This window comes from Berghia stephanieae, chromosome 1 (genome assembly GCF_034508935.2).
Source record: "Berghia stephanieae isolate SIO BIC M18660-M18661 chromosome 1, UCSD_Bste_1.3, whole genome shotgun sequence".
NCBI classification, from domain to species: domain Eukaryota; kingdom Metazoa; phylum Mollusca; class Gastropoda; order Nudibranchia; family Aeolidiidae; genus Berghia; species Berghia stephanieae.
Genome location: NC_088360.1, coordinates 99337606 through 99354066, shown reverse-complemented (window position 1 = coordinate 99354066; position 16461 = coordinate 99337606). Strand labels below are relative to the sequence as shown.

At 36.4% G+C, this 16461-nt stretch overlaps 1 long non-coding RNA gene across 1 annotated transcript; it reads left to right on the top strand.

Moving 5' to 3' along the window:
- Nucleotides 1–948: 948 nt before the first annotated feature.
- On the top strand, nt 949–10887 carry LOC144962527 (uncharacterized). Its single transcript, XR_013643488.1, has 4 exons — nt 949–1070; nt 1736–1798; nt 3327–3373; nt 10798–10887. It is a non-coding gene; the product is annotated as an uncharacterized LOC144962527 (long non-coding RNA).
- The last annotated feature ends 5574 nt before the right edge of the window (nt 10888–16461 follow it).

Sequence of the window (16461 nt, the reverse complement as noted above, 5' to 3'; positions counted from 1 at the left end):
TTCCATGCCTGGTCCAGGCTTCGGATACTGCATGAATTATCTCTCTCCATTCCTCCCTGTCTCTTGCCTTTTCAAACAGCTCTTGGATTGTTAGGCTGGTGAAGCCCTTCAGTTGGTCTATGAGTGTTTTTCTTTGTCTCCCCCGGGCGCGTTTACCAGGTATTTTTCCACAACTTGCCAGGTATTCATTCTTATCTTTCCTTACTATGTGTCCGAAAAAGGATAGTTGTCGATCCACTATTAAGGGCATTAGTTTCCTTTGTTGGTATGTTTGTTTTAGCACTTCTTCGTTCGTTTTGTGTGCAGTATACGATATTCTCTGCATCCTTCTCAAGCACCACATTTCAAAAGCTTCAATGTTCTTTTGTGTTTCTGCATTTGTAGTCCAGCTTTCGCATCCGTATAACAAGATTGGCCACACGTAGCACTTCAAGACTCGGAATCTAATCCCGAACGACATCTGTTTGTTTTTCAAAATGTTTCCCAGGTCCATGAAGGCCTGTTTGGCTTGAGTTATTCTTGCTCAATAAACAGCAAAAAGGAATGGATGACAAATGAAATTCTAAACCTATTTGAAGAAAGACGAAAATGCAACAGAGGGTCTGCAGAATACCAAACATTGAACAACCACATTAAATCCAAATGCATCGAGGCACACGAGAACTATCTAGACTGGAAATGCTGCGAAATCGAAAGAGAATACAAACCCAACCCCCAACAAGCTCACCAAAGAATAAAAGAACTATCAGGGAAAAGGAAAAGCAAAGCAGCAGGAAGTTGTATCCAAAACAAACAAGGGGAACTGCTATTTGAAGAACAACATATAGAAAGCCGATGGGTAGAATACATAGGCGAACTGTACAATGATCCAAATAGAAATGAACCACCACTGAAATTCAAAGAACCATTAAGCGGACCAAACATCACCAAAAGTGAAATTGAACATGCCATTTGAACTACCACCCTTTAATAAGAATTAGAGTGAATTCTCGTCCAGTGTCCATTATTTCAAGTGTGGAATTGATTCAAAAATGTTTACAACAATGTTCAAGATAATGTTTTCTCTTTTGGTGAGTTGAAAATATAATTCAATTTGTAATCGTGTATATCTAGATATATGTTAATTATAGCACCAACATTTCCATATTTTGAAAAACGTAGAATAATATTTGGAAAGATTAACACCCAGTCTGTTGAAACATATGGACTTCTAAATATTTTAAACATGACGATGATGGTAATGGTGGTCTTCTTCTTCTTCTTCTTCTCATTATTATCATTACTATCATTATTATTATTATTATCATCATCATCATCATCATCATCATCATCATCATCATCATCATCATCATCATAATTATAATAATGATTATCATCATGATCATCACCATCGTTATCATCATTATCGTCATCATCAACATTATTATCATCGTCGGCGTGCGATTGCCATTTTAACCCCAAATACTAAAATAAATGTATAACAGCAAATTGTCATCTAATCTTGTCAATCTCTCACCCCTCAATCTCTCTGTATTAAATACGTAATGCATAAATAAATGTCACATTCAATATTCGTAGTACGTATATGTATATGTATTGAGATAACAAACAGAAAGACAATCAGACAATTAAGAGAACTGTATCCATTACTTTTATTTAAATTATATTATAATAAAGTATTTTTTAAATATTTTATACTCTTTTCTTTTCTTCCATGTAATAAATACAACAAAAGATTTTAGCCACGGCCATGGCACAGATGGGGATATATAATAAAAGTCCGTGCGGTTCAAAAGCGGTAAGGACATTCTGTTAATTCATGCTCGTACTATGATCGTTATAATACTCGTTGTAAAGCTTCCGTTGCTCCATTCATGAATCTGATAACAAAAATTTTATTGCAGCTTTTAACACCTTTTAGTACTTATTAAAGTATTCTTCATGACTATGGGTTTATTAAATTGACTATTTTTTTTTACCGTGCATTTACCAAACACTTACAAGATCGTAATATCAAGTGTCCGGCTAAGTATAACTTATTTAATAAATTCAAATACATCAAGGAATCCTATATCAAACGACAAGAAAAAGAAAAGAAAAAAAAAAAGAATGCAACCTCGTGAATAAAATAATGTTTCTATATTTTGTACTTCCAAAATTATAAATGTTATTTTGCTATAAATACACTGGTATATTTTAAATCTCTATATTGTATTGGCTGTGCAGCAAAATGTCTAGATAAATTGCCAAATTATACCCCTCAATGGTAGCTGCCTTGTCATGGGGAGGTAGGTAGTTTTTAGCTATGGTGAAATGTTTCCAGGGCAGTCACTTCACCGTTCATATCACGTACGTACCTTAAGTTCCAGACTTTTTAAATATTTATTTTTACTTCGACATCTACTCACTATGACCAAAAAGAATATAAATATATAAAAACTTGAGCATTCACATATACCAATATCCTCTACAAGAGCTTTAACTCTTTTCAAGAAAATAATAGACCAAGACATGACTGTCGTGGCGGCAGGAGAAAAAACAACGTCATGTGACTGATATTAATTTATGGTAAACGTTTCTTTGGTTTCAAGGACACACAACATGATATACAAATTATGACGTTAAAATGATTAAAGATCATAAATTGAAATCAGGGCATTAATCAAATATTTTATATTTCAGACCAAAAAAAACAACAAAATAGATAGTATTTACGACCTGCTTTTTTGACAAAACGCCTGATCTGACAATTTTGATTGAAACTCAGATTACCCCACAATATGATAAATCAACTTTAAGGCATTAATGCCACCAACCTACATTTTAAAATCATTTCCACATTTTAAGCAAGCAGGTTGATGTATAGCAAAAATATCCTGTTGGAAATGTTTTACTCACCTTCAAATATAAATCCCCGCTACAAAGGAGGCTTTGTGTGGCAGTGTCACACATATTTACATTGCTGGCTGATGACAGTATAGTGGCTTTGTTTATATTATTAGAGGTGTCATTGTATTGCATAGTCACACACACACACGCACACACACACACACACACATACGTGCATATATATATATATATATATATATATATATATATATATATATATATATATATATATATATATATATGCAAATTTTAAACATTTGAGCCATATTCAAATAAAACAACAGTGAACGTCTATTCACTGTCATCCTTATGCAATTTAGTTCTTTGTGGAAGAAAATATACAGCGTAACTGTCATCAATGTACAAACATTATAGACGTCTATCAAACATTTAGCATATAAAAAATGAATAAATGAATGCATATGTTCCTTTTCCAGGAATGCGAAAGCTTCCCGATGTTTTGCACTGACTATACTGGTTACTGGTGAGTACTCTATACTAATCCATGAGTTTATATTTGCTCTTACCTTAACAGATGATTTAAAAGAGAAGAAAACCCATCCGATGCTAGTTTTGTTTGTAGATCCACCAGTTTTACAAGAATAAAAGAAATAGAGCATTGAAATTGACTAACGCTTGTCAAAATTTTCTTTCGGCAGACCATTGATGATCAGTGAATAATCAACGGGGAAATATAAGCTACTATGAACATGCAAACCGCTTAGAATTTTACTACTGCATTGTAGAAAGCAACACAGATCAAGACAAATCTTTTGAGGCATCAACAATCATCATCGGTCCGATAGTAAAGTCTGTAGCTTTCCATAAATGAATCTGACAACAAGACGGCCAAATAGCAATTGCCAGCATCAAATGGCCGATCGGCCAGATAGCCAAACCCCAACATCAAATGGCCCATCGGCCAGATAGCGATTCCCAACATCAAATGGCCCATCGGCCAGATAATGATTCCCACCATCAAATGACCCATCGGCCAGATAGCCAAACCCCAACATCAAATTGTCCATCGGCCAGATAGCGATTCCCAACATCAAATTGTCCATCGGCCAGATAGCGATTCCCAACATCAAATGGCCCATCGGCCAGATAGCGATTCCCAACATCAAATGGCCCATCGGCCAGATAATGATTCCCACCATCAAATGGCCCATCTATAGATAGTATGAAGTTGACATCACTAAGGTCCTGGTTATTTGTTGCCATCCGCGTTTATGAGTAATTCTCACTAAGCTGTATTCACCAGACTATAAACGTCCAAGGTTACACACAGTTTTCGTGTTGGTCCGTTATACTTTTGGATCGCAATGTTGTGAGCTTCTTAGCCAAGCGCATACCATCCAAATGCCCTAGTAAATAGTATAATTATTCATTGGAGTCAAAAGGGGATAAAATAGATTCTAAAAAAGGTTGTAAGCTATTCGTATTGTAATTGGCGCTTTGGTTGGAGAATAAATGAAGAGCCTGGTGCTTCAATCACTTAATTCACAGGACGTTAGTATTGAAGAAATGGAGGCTTAATCTTGAATTACGTTTATAGGGTATACAAACAATAAAATTGTATTACTGAGATAGGGGACCTATTAAAAATAATAATAATAAAAATAATAATAATAATAATAATAGTAATAATAATAATAATAATAATAATAATAATAATAATAATAATAATAATAATAATAATAATTAATAATAATAGGTAGGCATCCTTCCGTCTCAAGAGACGATGGTTTGCGCCCTGTATGGCTTTAGTCTCATCAGTCTTGTTGAGAGCAACGACGGGTGTGACTCAGCAGACCAATCCTTGCATGGCAGTCTCTACCGCAGTTGTTGCACACATAGTTTGACCGTGTGTTTGGTATTTGGATCTGCTGCCTCTCTTTCCTCCTTGCTCTCCTCTCCTCAAACTTTATCTTTCTCCTCTCCTCTCCTCACCTCTCTTCACTCCCTACATCACCGCATATCTCCAGCCGCTGCGGTCGTCAGCAAACGACTCCCAGGTGTTTGAGTCGATGCCTGTCAATTTCATGTCTCGTTTGCAGACATCATAGAAGCGCAGAGCTGGACGGCCAGTTGGTCGCCGTCCAGAAGCTAGTTCACCGTACATAATGTCTTTGGGTATGCATCCATCGTCCATCCTGTGTACGTGACAAGGCCATCGCAAACGTCGCTGGCAGAGCATGAGATGCATACTGAGGGAGTTCGCTCTTTCTAGCACTGCATTGTTAGTGAGTCTGTCATGCCACCTGATGCCGAGAATTCGTCGTAGACAGCGAATGTGGAAGTTTTCCAGTCTGTTCTCCTGTCTGGCATATATTGTCCAGGATTCACTGCCATACAGTAGGCTACTGAGTACACATGCCTGGTATACTCTGAGTTTGGTATTCAAAGTGAGTTGGTTGTTGGTCCACACTCTCTTGCTCAGTTGTGCCATGACAGCGGCAGCTTTGCCGATGCGCTTGTCTAATTCTGCATCAAGTGAGAGGTTGCTGGTGATGGTTGTGCCCAGGTATGTGAAGTGATCAGCGACTTCTAGCTCCTCGTTGTCAATGTAAATTGCTGGTATAGAGGGGACATCCTGACACATTACATTTGTTTTCTTGATGCTGATCGTCAGCCCGAATTCCCTGCATGCGTGGGAAAACCTGTCCATCAGCCGCTGGAGGTCTTCCTTGGTATGCTGCATCATCTTCAAATAGCATTTCCCTTATGAGGACTGTGCGAACCTTGGTCTTTGCTCTCAGCCGTGCCAGATTGAACAGCTTCCCATCACTTCTGGTGTGTAAGTGGACTCCTTCTGGGGACTCTTTGAATGCAAACTTCAGCAGTAAGGAGAAAAATATACCAAACAAAGTCGGTGCAAGGACAAAGCCTTGTTTCACGCCGCTGCGCATGGGGAAGGGTTCAGAGGCTCCACCGTCGTAGCTAATGGTGCCCTTCATGTTGTCGTGGAATGAGGCAATGATGCTAAGCTGCTGAGGAGGACAGCCAATCTTCTTTAGCAGCTGGAAAAGGCCCTTCCTGCTAACAAAGTCAAATGCCTTTGTCAGGTCAATAAATGCAATGTAGAGGGGCATCTGCTGTTCTCTGCATTTCTCCTGAAGTTGACGTACTGAGAAGATCATGTCCACTGTCGACCTCTTGGCTCTGAAGCCACACTGCGACTCTGGGTAGATACGTTCGGCGAGGACTTGCAGTCGAGCGAGGACAACGCGCGCAAAGACTTTACCCACAATGCTCAGTAGAGAGATTCCCCTATAGTTATTACAGTCACTACGGTCTCCCTTGTTTTTGCAGAGGGTGATAATATTGGCATCGCGCATATCCTGGGGTACCTTGCCTTCTCTCCAGCAAAGACACAGGAGTTTATGTAGTGTTTCCAAGAGGGCTGGCTTTCCACATTTGATGATTTCGGGTGGAATGCTGTCGTCACCGGGTGCTCTGCCACAGGCCAAAGCATCGATTGCTTTGCTGAGCTCCTCCATAATTGGTTCTGCGTCTAGTTCTTCCAGTACTGGCAGTTCTTCAATTGCGTCTAACGCTTTTTGAGTGACAGAGTTTTCTCTGGCGTAGAGTTCCGAGTAGTGCTCTACCCATCTTCCCATCTGCTTGTCCTTGTCTGTGATGGCTTCCCCTGTCTTGGCTTTAATAATAATAATAATAATAATAATAATAATAATAATAATAATAATAATAATAATAATAATAATAATAATAATAATAATAATAATAATAATAATAATAATAATAAGGGAGCGTTCACATATTACGTCATCAGCTAGGGGGGGGGGAGGGGGGTCTACCAAATGTTGACATGTGTTGACATGGGGGAGGGGGGGGGGGTCAGACCCAAGATGATGTCATCAAAACATAGGCAAATTAGGCCTATTTTATTACTCCTCGATCACAGCAATGAAAGACCATTCACGAAAATGCGGCATACAAGAAGAACAGCAAATGGGAGAAAGTGATGGCGATGAAGATGAAATTGATGATACTATTTATAGTACATTGCCAGAGGTCCAAGGCAGAAACATTTTTGAATCAATTAATTTTATGTTTGGAAATTGAAACAGAAATTTATTCCACTAAAAGACTAATATGCTATAAAATAATTTGCCTCCTATACTATTTTAAATTACACTTTCTGAAATTTTTTTAATAGCACCTGCACCAAGTAGCCTAATTTAAATAATGTTTGTTATATTTTATCTTTGCAAATTTAAATTTTATGTCCCCATTGTATCGTAAAACATAAATTATCAACAGTTTGCGGGTGGTTGGATGGGAGCATCACCCTTGAATCATATACCTATGATGTTTGCATGGGTGTACGATCCGATAGTGATGTCGTTTCTTCTTCTCTTTACTAGCCTATCCTGCTTCTTTGGTTTGTGATTGTATTTTTGACAGGGGATATTTTTTTTTGAGCGGTCTCTCATAAAACCTCAATTGTGTTGGAAGAGACCTAAAGCAACAAACAAACAAAAACATATAAACAGTTTCTGAAATTAATAAAATGTCTGAATGTTTTTTATCAAACGTTGATAATCAATGTTTATGGTTTGAAAAATGAATAATAAATATTGTGAAATTAAAGTTATCTTTTAGTTTTTATTAAATTAGATGACGTCATCATCTGTTGGGGGAGGGGGGGGGGTCAGGTCAATGATGACAAGTGATGACTTGGGGGAGGGGGGGGGTCTAAAAAGGGCAAATTTTTGATGACGTAATATGTGAACGCTCCCTAATAATAATAATAATAATAATAATAATAATAATATCAATAATGATAATAATAATAATATCAATAATGATAATAATAATAATTTAAAAAATACAATACGACGACGACTACTACTACTACTACTACCACTACTACTACCACTACTACTACTACTACTACTACTACTACTACTACTAATAATAATGATAATAATAACAATAACAATAACAATCAATAACAATAACAATAACGATAACGATAACGATAACGATAACGATAACGATAACGATAACGATAACGATAATGATAATGATAATGATAATGATAATGATAATAATAATAATAATAATAATAATAATAATAATAATAATAATAATAATAATAATAATAATAATAATAATAATAATTAATAATAATAATGGTGAAGAAGAGAGAAGAAGAAGAAGAGAAGAAGAAGAAGAAGAAGAAGAAGAAGAAGAAGAAGAAGAAGAAGAAGAAGACTAATACTAATAATAAAATTAATTCTAATCGTAATCGTAATAATAATGATATTATTATTATTAATAATAATAATAATAATAATAATAATAATAATAATAATAATAATAATAATAATAATAATAATAATAATAATAATAATAATAATGATAATAATAATAATAATAATAGAATTAACAGTAATCATCCTTTCTTAAAAATATATAGCCTTGTGGAGAAGATTGTGCTTATTTGAGTCAATTAAAAAAAATCATACGGCGCACAACTCTACTGAAAGATTTGAAAATTAGAAATGTATTTTTTACATATAGATAAACAGATAACTTGATTTCCTTTTATAATTTAAAGTCAGTTTGAAAGTTTTTTGAGTCAAATAGATATAATAAAATACGTACCGATGACACTAACACTCTCAAAAACAACCAATCTGGACACTGTAAAAAGTTGCCAGTTTGGCGTTTTTACGCAAATCGTTGCATTCGAAATAATGTATTCACTTAATTACTTTACGGAATTCAGATCTACACTAAGTTTTCAACAGTTTTCATCTATTCAGGACATCAAGTATTATTATTGCCCTTATGATGCTTTCAGTGTGATGGTTTCGGGTGGATAATACCCAGGTTTAATTAAATAATAATAATCTAAAAAATCGAAATTTAAAACCAGAAAATAGAAGTTACATTGAAGTTAAAATATCAGGTTTTAAAAAGACCTTATTAAATGTTATGAACAGTCAGGTGGCTCCGTAGCGCAGTGGATAAGCTGTCAGACTCTAACCTTGAAAGTACTGGGTTCAATCCCATTGTGGACATTTATAAAAAAAGATTACTATATTGAGAAAGACATTATTTTTGTTGTTATAGTTATTGGACATATATTTAAAACCTTAAATTAATCTATTATTATTATGATTATTATTATGATTATTATTTTTTTTTAAACAACATCGGTACCATTCAATGTGTTATCGTCGTGCATTTATATGTTAACGTCGAATGTTATCATTTTATAATATTTTATCATTATCATCAGTTTATTCTTTTACCGCGTCTTTATAATTTTATTGGGTTTTATATTTCTTCTTCTTTTGTTGTTGTTGTTTTTGTTGTTGTTTTTCAAAAACTTCCTGTCCCATCATTGATTATGTCTATTTACCTTATCTACGCCATTCACACTACACATCTCTCATTCGTCCTTAGTGTCTTATTCGTCGTGTTTTATTGATAAAGGGGAAATCAGAAACGCCCAGTATGTCTTCGTCTAATAAATTGAGTCTTACAATTCAACACTTATCGTTATTTTTTCCTTCGAGCTTCAAGCAGAAACATTTTCATTAATCAACCAGCACCGCCAACAGAGGTGCATAAAAACGGTGCGTTTTTTGTACACCTCCAGTGGAGGTGCATAAAAACGGTGTGTTTCTGTACACCTCCAACGGAGGTGAATAAAAACGCCACCAAACATAATCACCAGAGTACTGTAATGTAAGGTAAGTTCTCAATCCCAGGTTCGTCTTTCAACGCTGCTCACGTCTGCTACTTTAGGTTTATTTTAGCTGTTGATTTTCTTACCACAACCTGTTTTCACACACAACTGCATGTTGCTGTGTCACGGTTCAGAAGCTATAGTGGCTTACACTTAATGTTGGGGCCACACAGAAAAATCAAAAGAGCATGTACCAAGTTACACAGACAACGCTGTTTACCAATCTGCCCTCATTAAATGATGGTGGATACAATATCGAATGAAAATAGTTCTTTCCCCGCGAAATTGCGGGCTTCTTACTATTATATTTAAAAAACATAAGGTAAATCGTTTAGATCAGAGGAATACGACTAAATGGCCGCCCCATTTTCTATTCGAATTCCGTTGAGCAATCCTCTGTGGTAACATCATCGTGAAAACTTGATTCACTAAGCCCTGAAGTCGTACACATCAGAGGTTTGATCATCGGATTGGCTAAAACGTTACTTTTGAGGTTAGATCAGCCGATTTTTCGTTGGGTGGTTATGGTTTCTTCTCCATAGTTTAGTTTATAGTCATCGCCACTTTTTTATTGTGCGTCTGTGTATGGTGGGATTGCTTAGTTAAATATTATGTGGCTGTTTGTCGAGTTGTTAGATAGTTGTTTGGAGATGCTGTCTGGGATGTTTTTTTAATATAGATGGCGAGTGGTTGCTATGTTATTGGCGTAAATTGGGAAGTTGTTAGGATTTGAAAATGGTTGGTAGGTGCCGTTTTACAGGTTGATGGTCTTTGAAATCGAATGTCTTTTTGTTGGCTTCGATGGTAATTTTAAGGTGGTTGTCCTGGTCGCTTTAACATATATATTTTCTTTATAATTTCAGTCTCTCTTGGTCTTTTCTTGAACAATGCGAGCCCGTCGTCTCTGTAAAGTTTAATGTTTATAATTTATAACAAGTTGTTGTAGTTGGGACAGAAAGGATAGTCCGACGAGCTCGCATGAAAACAACAATCTACTTCCACATGCATGAGAGCAATTTCTCGAAACAATATTGTAGAAGTTGATCATAAGTATACTTTATATACATATATATATATAATATATATTTTTATATATATATATATATATAATATATATATTACCTACATATAAACTGTAATAGAGGTTACTTAATACTTTCTCATTTTTTTTCCTACAGTGAACAATTCAGGAATGAAAAGTGAACACCAACTAATTTGTGGACTGTCGTCTATTATGTGATCATAATAAAATGAAACCATTAATTGTGTATTCGTCTTCTTTGTATACATTGATTATCGTTTTTAATAATGTTTTCTGTGAAAATGAATGATAATAGAGAATATTTGATCATGTATTCTCTTTTCTGTTTAACCTGGCAGACATTAATACTAGATAACTACTAACTGGATATAAAGACGTAAATTTTAGTGTAAATATGACGCGTCGTGGATGACGATAGTATTTGTGGCACATCTTGTCAAACTGGTATTATCTCGCATAAACAAGTATAAAAACATTTGTATTGATCATAAATTTTTCGGTAAATCAATTTATAAAATTAAATTTATTTTACTTCATAAAACACACAAACTTATCCCAATGTTTATATTTCAGGGTAAATCAGTTTTTAAAAGTATTTTACACTATTCAATAAAACATATAAACGTATCCCCATATTTATATTTTAGGGTAAATCAGTTAATAAAGCTATATTTTCTTCTCCTGAATAAAGAATATGAACTTATCTCAATAATTATATTTTAGGGTAAATCTTGAAATTGCAATTTTCCCTACTCAATGAAACACATAGCCTCATTCCAATATTTACTTTTTAGGGTAAATCAGTTTACAAAACTATATTTAATTTTCTACTCACTTAAACTTATCCCTGGTTTTATATATTAGGATAAATCAGTAAATAAAACTATATGTTATTCTACTCAATACAACATATTATATATGTTTATATTTTAGGGTAAATCAGTTTATGAAACTATATTTATCCTACTCAATAAAACATATCACTTAATCCAATGTTTATAATATTTTAGACAATAGTATATATTTTTAGCATGAAAATCACTGTGACATCATACCTTTTTAGAGGGTTAATCAGATTTAGTATGACAAAGAAATGTATAAAGCGTCACCTCATAAAGATGATCATATTATAGCACTGGAGGTCTGCCAATGCCTGTGAACACCAATTTGATTACATATATGCTATAACCATTTCAGTTACATCAGGCAGAACTGAATCATTCTGGCGGGGCAAAAGCTATATGTCAGACCAGTAACATCACACGTATCAAAGCAGATAAAAGTCTTATTCATGGAATAGAATCTCATGATTCATGAGACATGACGCCCGTAATGGCGATATTACATTTTTTCCTGGATGGAAACAACGCTGTTAAGAGACAGGTACTTATTTTACACCTGATTACGGTGAGAGATTGTGAGTAAAGAGCTTTTCCAAGGACTCAACTATATGCTGCTCGGGACGTGATCACTGACCTTCCGTTCCGAATGCGAGTGTCATACCACTTGACCATACATCAGCACTGCAACCACAATGCAGAAATCTGGTCACAAGGTAAACGCACCAGGAATAAAATTGATTCGTTAGATCGGCGACTAACAGTCAGTATGCCTCGTCTAGTGCGACTAACAGTCGGTATGTCTCGTCCAGTGTGACTAACAGTCGTATGCCTCCTCTAGTGTGACTAACAGTCGGTATGTCTCGTCTAGTGTGACTAACGTCGGTATGCTCGTCTAGTGTGACTAACAGTCAGTATGCTCGTCTAGTGGACTAACAGTCGGTATGCCTCGTCCAGTGCGACTAACAGTCGTATGCCTCGTCCAGTGCGACTAACAGTCGGTATGCTCGTCTAGTGTGACTAACAGTCGTATGCTCGTCTAGTGTGACTAACAGTCTGTATGCCTCGTCTATGTGACTAACAGTCAGGTATCTCATCTAGTGTGATATACAGTCTATGCCTATCAGGCTGCTAACAGTCGTATGTTGCGCTAGTGCGCCCTCAGTCGGTATGCTCTCGTCAGTGTGATAACAGTCGGTATGTCCTCGCTAGTGTGACATCAGTTGAGTCGTGGAAAAAGCTTTCGCTTCTAGTGTGCTAACGTCGGTAGCCGTCTGTGTATAACAGCGTATTCTCGTCTGTTGAAACAGTCGTATGCTCGTCTTAGGACAAACATTATGTTGCCTAGGCTAACAGTCGGTATGCATCGTCTAGTGTGACTAACAGTCAGTATGCCTCGTCTAGTGTGACTAACAGTTCATATGCCTCGTCTAGTGTGACTAACAGTCTGTATGCCTCGTCTACTGTGACTAACTGTCGGTATGCCTCTTCTAGTGTACTAACGTCTGTATGGTCGCTAGTGTGACTAACTCGTATCTGTTAGTGTGATGATGTTCACAAATCTAAAATCGAGCCTAATCACTGCCAAACAGGCCGAATAAGTTGCGACTATGTGGTCCTGTAGTATGACTCCTCTTTCGGATCGGAATGTCCTGGTTGGAGCCTCGCTAGGGCATATTTTGAGTCCGTGGAAAAAGCTTTTTCGGCAATGTTCCTACCGTGCTCAGTGTAAAATGAGTATGTGGTCGTGAACAGCGTTGTGTCTTTACGAAAAAAATTATAACGTTGCCTAAAAGGCTGATGTTACGTCCTAGATGTTAAGTGTTGCTGTTGTCCATGGATTCTTTGTAAAGCGCTTTGAGCACGTTTAGTGGATTTTGCGGTGTGTGAAAGTTTCATTTTTTTTCTTCAGTTTGTGTCATTGTAAATATTTATCTCAGTGGCACATAGAAAGGCCATGTAATACTATACAATACCACAACTTTCATAAACTATTTATATCAATGAGTACCAGACGATAATCATGGAAGAGGTTACATTTTTTCAGACATTTTGTTTCCTAACAAATTAATATTCACAGTAAACATGAAGGCAAAATCAGCACGCAATTTTGGGCATTGGCAGAAGAATAACTTTAACTGCGAGAAAAATATTTAAAAGGTTAATTATCTCGAAGGATGATGGAGACTGAGGAATACAGATAAATCTAAAGGAAAATAGACCTCTTGAATTCACATAACATCTTATTTTTGTTTTATTTTGTCTGAGTCAATATTTCCTTCTCAATATTCAATACGATCTCATGGCTGATCATAACAATGAGTCAGCGTGGCTCAGTGGTACGGTCTTTGCTTCGTACCATAAAGGTACCAATTTCGAATACCCGTTGCTCTGTGTCGACCACGGATTAGTGATATGACAATATGGAGGAATACGTCATCAAAACTGGCTAGTGAGAGGTCGAGGGCAGCCATTTTCTTTGTTATGCAACCTGGGACACTGTGTGTGAGTGTGTGTATGTGTGCGCGCACGCGCGTGTGTGTGTATGCATGTGCATGAATGAAAGAGAGATTCATTTGGAGTTCGAAAGAGGTAATGTGTGAGCACACGGAGGAGTGACAGGGTCTCTAAAAATACAGTGGTCCCTGTCTGACGCCTCCAACTCCAAGTCTCCTAGTACCTGATTCACCCTTTTTAATTTTTGGAGATTTTTTTGAAAGGAGGGGAGCACCCTTTTCGTTTCTTTGATTAAAAGAAATAATGAATTAATTTCTTTATTCGTTTTTATGTTATTTCCGACGGACTGATCTGGATCGGAAGGTCCTGGGTTCGAGCCTCACTCGGCGCATAGTTGAGTCCAAGGAAAATGCTCTTTACTTGAGCTTGAACGTGAGCTTTTATATAGCGCAATATCCACTAAACGTGCTCAAAGCGCTTTACAAGGGGTCCCTGACCAACAGCAAAACGTAACATGTCGAACGAGGCATGACGCCTGTTAGGCGATATTGCAATTTTGTTCGGACAGAGACAATGCTGTTAACGGCCAGGTACTCATTTTACACCTGAGTACGGTGAAAGAATGTGAGTAAAGAACCTTTACCAAGGACTCAACTATGCGCCGAGCGCGAGGTTCGAACCCATGACCTTTACTCACATTCTCTCACTGTAGTCAGGTGTAAAATGAGTACCTGGTCGTTAACAGCGTTGTCTCTGTCTGAAAAAAAATATAATATCGCCTAACAGGCGTCATATCCTGTCCTAAATGTTAAATTTTGCTGTTGGCCCTTGAAAAGCGCTGAGCAGATTTAGTAGATATTGCGCTATATAAAAGCTCAATTAATATTATTAAGTATGATTATGCTGGCTCTTTCGAAACATCGTTTTTCTATGAATTATCCTCCCCCCTTTTCATATATATATATATATACATATATATATATATACATATATATATATATATATATATATATATATATATTATATATATATATATATATATAGCATATATAGTTTATTACCCTTTTTCGGCACTTTAAGCAGACGATGATCACCTGATCTCAATGCACGGGGCGGAACGTATGGTTCGACAAGATCAATGAGATTAGCAGGGGCGCTCCCGTGAAAACAATTAAGATACATGACTCCAACCATAAAGAGAACCCTGGCCCTAATGAGAAGCCAGTGTAAAGTCAAGAGCATCGGAGTCGTGTGTTCTCTCTAATTCCTCATTTAAACTATTCTTGCAACTTGATTTTGAAACCGCTGCAGTTTATCAAGTAAGAAAATCTGGGGAATTAGACAGGAGTGAATTACAATAGTCCAAACGAGAAAAAAACAAGTCTTTAAAGAATTTTTATTTTGAAATGCCGAAAGTTAGCCAATGCAGCGAATTTTACAATCCAGTGTTTTGCAAAGTTGTGTCACATGATATTCCATGGTCAGGTCACTACTGAAAAAAATTCCCAGGTTTCTGGCGTTTTCAGAAAACGTTATTTTCACATCATCAATACAAATCTAAGGGCCTTGTTCACAAATGGTATTTTTAGGATTACATAATAGTAATTCTGTTTTCTCATCGTTCATTTTCAGTTTGTTAGCTAACATCTAGTTCTTCACATCTTCAATGCAGTTCTCCATCGATTTTAGTAACCTTTTAATTTTGTTTGTTTTTTTGGTATAGCTGGGTGTCAACAGCGTACCTACATATGGTACGTGACACCGTGCTGACAACACCTCCCAAGGGTTGTGTGTATAAAGTGTAGAGAATGGGACCCAGAACAGATCCCTGGGGCACAGCAAAGTCAACCGTAAAAATATCCGATTTCATTCCTTTTACTTGAATTGTTTTGTGCGCCGAGAAGGTAGGACTCAACTATTTACATTGTTCCCGACAATCCAGTTCTGTAGTAGCAGTAGTAGTAGCAGTAGTAGTAGTAGTAGTAGTAGTAGTAGTAGTAGTAGTAGTAGTAGTAGTAGTGGCAGCAGCAGCAGCACTGACCGTAAATAACATTTTCATTTCATGCTGTACAAGTAACCAAGAAAGCTTAAATATTTGCTCATATACTTGTACAGTATCCATCAATGACCATCACCAGGTACTTATTCACATTGACGACGGTTGGGGTTAATTTGTTCAAATGCATTATACAAAGATATCTTTGTGAGTTCCCATTCATTGTCACTCGCTCTGTCGTTGGCCACACTTAATACTGCTTTGGAGAGAGATATTGTGCTACTCATTGGCCACAATATTTGAATAATGACCAAACTTCGTGTTTGCATGGTAATGTCATTGCTAGAAATCAACGATCCGAAATGTTGAAAGGAATTCCCACGTTCTCCTCACATTTAATCCATTACTACTAATAACAGCCATGTGTCATACAACAGGTATGTGTCAAATGAACAAGCAAGTCCGAACAGCAGGTTCAAATAGGCGAGTCTTCCTCTTTGAGTCTTCT